Source organism: Spinacia oleracea, chromosome 3, assembly GCF_020520425.1.
Source record: "Spinacia oleracea cultivar Varoflay chromosome 3, BTI_SOV_V1, whole genome shotgun sequence".
Taxonomy (NCBI): Eukaryota; Viridiplantae; Streptophyta; class Magnoliopsida; order Caryophyllales; family Amaranthaceae; genus Spinacia; species Spinacia oleracea.
In genome coordinates this window covers 113,809,237-113,816,909 of record NC_079489.1, presented here as the reverse complement: position 1 = coordinate 113,816,909, position 7,673 = coordinate 113,809,237, and the positions used below count along the sequence as shown (strand labels likewise).

General features: G+C 36.3%; 1 non-coding gene across 1 annotated transcript; it reads right to left on the bottom strand.

The window, feature by feature from the left end:
* Positions 1 to 4,190: 4,190 nt before the first annotated feature.
* TRNAR-CCU (transfer RNA arginine (anticodon CCU)) lies at positions 4,191 to 4,263 on the bottom strand. The gene has a single exon. It is a non-coding gene; the product is annotated as a tRNA-Arg (tRNA).
* Positions 4,264 to 7,673: the final 3,410 nt, after the last annotated feature.

Genomic DNA, 7,673 nt, shown 5'->3' with positions numbered 1-7,673 from the left:
TGCCGCATGGGCGACGAGCTCCCTTGCTCGTCGTCGCATGCCCGCACTATACAACACCCCTTAAGGGTAACACGTAGCGTCCATTGCTTTGTGCGTGCAAGATTCATGAGCGGATTATATAAAAATCAAAACTTTTTAATTCAAATTTATAGAAAAATTAATAAATCATATTAATTTCATAAATTTAGGGAGAAAAATCGAAAATTTATTATTCAAATTAATTTCCGATTATCATGGATTCAAGTGTAGGTCATAAAAATTTAAAATTTACCAAATTTAACAATTTTTATGGTGGTTTTTTGTAGGGGAATACAGTTAAACATAATAACATGTGCGGAAACAATCCCCAAAGCCAGGAAGCATGTATAAAGCACAGATTAAGCATACTTACGTTTGAAGCGTGTTTTCCACAAATCCGTCAACGAACACGAACAAAGAACTCCACTTTTCGTTCCTCTACTTGGTTCACCGACATGGTCAGATCCGTCTTGATAATCGTAGCTTACACAATTATTCAAGAGTTTGTGCTTTTGGGAAGAACAGATCCATGGAGGCTAGAGAGAATTAGGGTTTCTCTCTCCTCTTTAGGGTTTGATGTGTAATCTGAATTGTGTTGAGAAAAACGTATATTTTGGTTATTAGAATAACCTATCATATAAGCTAGCTAACCGACCAAGGCCTAAGGCCATTGGCCGGCCAGCAAGCCCACGACGGGCATCATGCGCGCACCTAGACAACATGGGCCGCGGGCCACGAGTTGCTTGCTTGCCTTGTGCCTTGTCCGCGCGCGCCACACAGCAGCAAGGCTTATGGGCCAGCGCTGCATTGTCATGCATGTTGCGCCCATGGGGCTTGTGCTTGTGCGCTCCGGCTTGTGGGTTTCTTTCATATTACGATTAAATTATCCTTCGACAATTTATTTATCGTTTCGTACTTGACGATCCAATGTCGTAGGATACGATTATTCGTCTCACCTAGCTTACGAATATACGCAATACCGTATACGATTTCACGATCCAATGTTTAATCGTATAATTATGTTTTTCCGAACTAATTTCCCGAAAAGCTATTAAATGAATTTCCGATTCATTTAATCCGGTGATCTGTTACATGCCATTGGTGTGACCTTGTAGGTTCAGTCAAGAGTAAGTTGTGAGCTTAATATTCATTAGAACTCACTGCTCGGAAGCATTGCTCCAGCTAGCTGTTCCGGTCACTTGATCTCACTGAATTAATTATTCGCAATTAATCTGAACCTTGGTATTAGACTAAATGCACCTTGGTTGAAGGACATATTTCCTTCAGTCTCCCACTTGTCATTCAGACAAGTGTGCATTCACATTCCGTTGTCGCTTAGTGTTACTTGCTGAACATAAGGTAAGATCCAAGCCATCCTTATTAGGCCCAGAAGTGTTTCTCGGATTACAGAGCTCAACTGTTAAACTTTTACAGAAGGATAAGCCTTAACCATTCTGAGCATGGCCATGCATTTTCACAGTATCTAACTCTCCGAGAGGCCTTGTTACACAACAACACCATATCCTATCAAAGATAGGAGGACAATCCATTCTTGCAATCTATGAACACTCACTTTGATTCATAGTACGCCCAATAACTGCTTTTATAGCCTCCTTTTACGTTGCGACGTTTAGCTAGTGTCAAAGGGAACTAATTCTCAAACGAGCAGACATCCCATTTGAATGATTTGAATCACATTGACTTATCATTTAATACTAAACCAAGATTTAATGAACTATGAAATATAATTTCATAAATGATAAATGTGTAAACCAAATGCTTACCAATTTGTGGGCCTCAAACCCAAAATCAAGCATTTAATGTTTTACAGATATAGGCCTTTCACCCAATACTTAAAACATTCATGGAACTCAAACTTGATTCCGTTTCTGCATATGAATGTTGTGTCTCATTCAATGCAGAGGTTTAGTTTATCATACTTTGCTATCCTTAGCATCTTTTCTATCGAAAGCCTTTCGATGTAAGATGAAAAGATCTTTGAATATGTTTCTAGAATGATCTAGTCTTTCGTTGCTGTTTAGAGTGATAATCATATCTAAAATAGAAAATCATCCAGGTAGCAGACTTGTGATGAACCTGAGTTCATTGAAGCACTCCCACTAAAAACAATTCCCTTTTATTGCTTCTTAGGCAATAATGAATTCATTTCAAGTATGTAGAATTTCAAATGATGCTTCCCTTTTGGAATGCTCCAACCAGTTCACATAGATGTGGGAGATATATCTTTCAACTGAGAACTTGGAAACTAATCATTGATTCAGTTTCCCATGCATCACATATGGTTTAGAACCTATGTAACCACCTTTTAATCACGACGCCTAATTTCCCATGTTTGTTTGTGGTTTGCCTAACAACAAGATTCAACTTTTTCTTAGGCAAATGCATGTAGCATCAAAACTTTAGTTATCTTCACTTCCTCTTATCAAGTGCCCATCCTACATATCCAAATGTATTGGATGTTCTTGATACTGTTCCAATGATCTTTGATCCAGATCAATAGAGATTGGTATAAACTCGTCACGATCCAATGTTCACGAGTTATCTTGGCGATCTATATATCACATTATACATGATTGATTGTAATGCAAAAACCATTCGCATTTTAAAATCCATCCATGTAACTTTTAGCTTCATTCTGTTTCACAAATATTTATGTGATGCATAATATGTTCAACTAACCAGCTATGTGGGCCATTCATTGATAAATGAATGGGTGAATGGTATATTGTAAATGTACTATTTTGTAGGTTATGGAAAGTGACTAGTATGGCCCAAATAGGATAGAAAATATGGTCTGCTTACCATTAATTTGAATGTAAAATTGGTCTAATGCACCAAAAGTTTTTAATTTAAATATGGTCTGCGTACCATCAAATAGTTGTAATTAGTTTCAATTATAGCATGCATTCAATGGAAAGTCTAATATTTGCGGTTCAGTATTAATTAATTATACAAGTTAGTAATTCAGTGAGATCAAGTGAAGTGTATGCCTAGCTAGAGGCCGCTTCAGTTCAAGTGGAATTAATAATATTAATCCACAGCTTACTCTTGACTGAACCCGTAGGGTCACACAAATAGTACGTAAACGGATCAAGTACTTAAGTGAATTAAATACTCCATTTATGGATATTCGGAATCGACGGATCTCGGTTCCAGTGGGAGCTGAAATCGTCAAAAGGCAAATTATGAATACTCCAGAAACGATGATATTGCCGGAAACGGAAATATGGATCGTATCGGAAATATAAATATTATCCAAGTCGTTGCCGGAAACGGAAACATGGTACGTATCGGAAAATATTATTGGAAATGGAAATATTGCCGGAATCGGAAATATTGCCGGAAACGGAAATATTGTCGGAATCGGAAATATTATCGGAATCGAATAATAATTCCGGAATCGGAAATAAATATTTGTTCGAAACGGAAAATAATTCCGGAATCGGAAATATTAAATATTTGTTCGAAACGGAAAATAATTCCGGAATCGGAAATATTAAATATTGTTCGAATCGGAAATGAATTCCGGAATCGGAAAATTAATCGGAAGCGCATCGTACGAAATAAACATCGGACGAGCTTGCTAGACGCAAGGCCCAACACGAAGCCAGGCCTGCGCCTAGCGAAGCCAGCGCGCAGCAAGGCAAGCAGCAGCCCGCCAAGCACCGCAAGGCCAAGTCAAGCAACACGCAAGGCCAGGCCCAACGAGGCCAGCAGGCTGGCACATCCAAAGCGTGGGCAGCGTCGCTGTTGGGCCGAGCTCTCCGCGCGCGCGCTCAGCGCCCTTCGTGGGCTGTACGTGTGTGTGCGTTGAGTTCGTGCATGCATCAAATCCTTAAGCGTTTAGGATTAGTTCGATTAATTATTATTTTCCTAAAACTACTAGAGTTAGTTGTTGAATTAAACAATCACTTAATAGATTTAATTGGAATCTAATTCTAATAAGATTAGGTTAATTAAAGAGAGATTTCCTTCAATATTGTTTAAAGAACGTCAAATTCCCAAAATGCGCCACTTTTTAACTTAATTCCCACCATACCGTCTACGTCAGCATTAAAACCGGTCTTTTTTTTTTTAAGGAAGCGGCACTAAACCGCTATCTCAGATAGCGGTTTATAATCACTATTTATAAATGGTAAAAAAGAAATAAGCGCGTTAGGTAGGGGTCGAACCTACGACCTTCTACTTAGGAAACAGACGCTTTATCCACTGAGCTACAAATGCTGATGTTGATAAGTTAAATTTGGTAATGTTTATAATTAATATTAAGAAATGGTAAAAAGGAAATAAGCGCGTTAGGTAGGGGTCGAACCCATGACCTTATGCTTAGGAACACGCTCTATCCACCACTGAGCTACAGACGCAATTGATGTCACAAGAGGTTACTTCTAAGTTATATTTCTATTTAAACTGTAATTCATGTTAAAAATAATTTACAACTAAGCAAACCGCCATTTGAGATAGCGGTTTTGTTTTAAAGCAAACCGCTACCTAAGATAGCGGTTTATAACATTGAACCGCCATCTCAGATGGCGGTTTGCTTTAAAACGAAATCGCTATTTCATATGGCGGTTCAATGATGAACCGGAAAAAAAAAATTACTTCTCTTTCTCCCTTGCTTACGTGGACGGTATGGTGGGAAATAACTTAGAAAGTAATGTATTTAGGGAATTATTGGATCTTTATGCAATATTGAAGGAAATCGCTCTTAATTAAATCCTAGTAGGTTTCTAGTTCCAATAATCCTACCCTATAAATAGGTGATGGCAATCACAATTTATAAAAACATCAATTAAAGTATTCATATAGTTTTAAGCTAAAAACTAAAGTTAATAATTTGCCACAAATTATAATCGAATAAACAAAAAACCTTAGGCTAAATTCTAGTTAATTGAATCTAAGGCGGATCCGAACGTGCTGTGGACTATCTACAGAGGGACTACACTTGGAGTCCTAAACTTGTTCTTGTTCGGTTCGGGAGCAGCTAGGGAGGGCACGCTATAAATGTATGCATCCTAAATTATGCTAGCTAATTGTTATGTGACAATTAATTTGGATTCCTAGCTTTATGGTTTTTCCGCATGAAATATATGTTTTATATTTGTCATAACCTAACAGTGGTATCACGAGCCTCTAATTAATTCCATAATAAATTATAGTTAACATGGTTAAATTTTATAAATTTGCAATGGATTAAAGGGGTGATTAATTTCGATTTTTTGTAATTAATTGCAAATTCGTGCGATTATTTAATTATATGTTCGCAGAATTTTCGTCAGTTTAGTCAATAAGGGTCGGAATCGTATAATTTTATTGTGAATTTCGCATGTAAACAACGTTTTAAAATTTTGACTATAATCAAAGATTTGATGGCAAACCCAGAATTCCCAAATTCGAAGCCTAACTATGACTTTTCGGAGGTTTTAGTTTTTCGAACGCAAAATTTGTAATTTTTAAGATGTTAAATTAAATATTTGCGATTCTTGTTTGTAAATCTTGAATCTATGATTGACCTACTGTATATGTTTAACAATTTTAATGCCTAAGCTTGTTAATTATACAACCGATTCTGTAATTGTAATTAATTTGTTGAAATTCTAATAATTTAGAATTTGATTTGATTTTCATAATTAATTAGCAATTTAATTAGGATCCTGTGATTAAAAACCACCATAAAATTTGTTGAAATTTAAAAGTTTTAAAATTTAGGCGAAAAACCACCATAAAATTAATTGCTGCAAATATTTATGTGATGCATAAATTTAGGCGAAAAATCGAAAATGTATTATTCAAATTAATTTCCGATTATATTTATTTTCATGGATTCAAATCTAGGTCATAAAATTTTAAAACTTTTAAATTTCAACAAATTTTATGGTGGTTTTTAATCACAGGAACCTAATTAAATTGCTAATTAATTATGAAAATCAAATCAAATTCTAAATTATTCGAATTTCAACAAATTAATTACAATTACAAATTAGGTTGTATAATTAACAAAGTTAGGCTTTAAAATTGTTAAACATATACAGTAGGTCAATCATAAATTCAAAATTTACATACAAGATTCGCAAATATTTAATTTAACATCATAAAAATTATAAATTTTGCGTTCGAAAAACTAAAACCTCCAAAACGTCATAGTTAGACTTCGAATTTGGGAACTCTGGGTTCTGCATCAAATCGATGATTTTAGTCAAACTTTTAAAACATCGTTTACATGCGAAATTCACTATAAAATTATACGATTCCGACCATTATTGACTAAACTGCCGAAAATCCTGCGAATATATAATTAAATAATCGCACGAATATGAAATTAATTACATTCAACGAAATTGATCACCCCTTTAATTCATTGCAAATTTATAAAATTTAACCATGTTAACTATAATTGATTATGGAATTAATTAGAGGCTCGTGATACCACTGTTAGGTTATGACAAATATAAAACATATATTTCATATAGAAAAATCATAAAGCCAGGAATCCAAATTAATTGCCACATAGTCAATTAGCATAATTCAGAATACATACATGTGACGCGTGCCTTCCATAGCTGCTCCCGAATCGAACAAGAACAAGTTTAGGACTCCAAATGTCGTCCCTCCGTAGATAGTCCACAGCACGTTCGAATCCGCCTTAGATTCAATTAACTAGAATATTATCTAAGGTTTTATGTTATTCGAAAACTTAATTATATTGGCAAACTTATTAAGTTAGTTTAAACTTAAACTATATGAATCCTTGTGATTGTTATATATAAATTGTGATTATGTATCACCAATTTATAGGGAGGAAATATCGGACTTAGATTTCCACTAGGATTCAATTTACTAATTCGATTAGAATTCTAGCTAAATTAGTCCATTGAATTTTAGTGTTTAATCAAACAACTAACTCTTGTGGAATTAGGAAAACAATTAATCAGATAATCCTAAGCGACTAAGGATTCGTAGCATTGCACGAACACACACACACACACACACACACACACACACACACACACACACACACACACACACACACAGCCCACGAGGGGCGCGCTGTGCACGGCTCGGTCCAGCAGGGCTGGCAGCACGCGTCCCATTGCTTGGGCGCTGCTGCTGGCCTGCCTTGCTTTGCTCGGCTGGGCCTGGCCTTGCTCCGTGCTCGGTTGGGCCTGCCTTGCTTGGCTGGGCTCGCTGCTGCTGCTTGCTCGCTGCACAGGCTTCGCTAGGCGCGGGCCTGGCTTCGTGTTGGGCCTTTCGTCTAGCAAGCTCGTCCGATGATTATTTCGTACGTCGCGCTTCCGATTCGTTTTCCGATTCCGGAATTCATTTCCAATTCGAACAACATTTTATATTTACGATTCCGGAATTTATTTCCTTTTCGAACAAATATTTAATATTTCCGATTACGGAATTTATTTCCGATTCCGATAATATTTCCGATTCCGGCAATATTTCTGTTTCCGTCAATATTTCTGATTCCGGCATTATTTCCATTTCCAATAATATTTTCCGGTACGTACCATGTTTCCGTTTCCGGCAACATCTACGACTTGGATAATATTTATATTTCCGTTACGATCCATATTTCTGTTTCCGGCAATATCATCGTTTCCAGAGTATTCATATTTTGCCTTTTGACG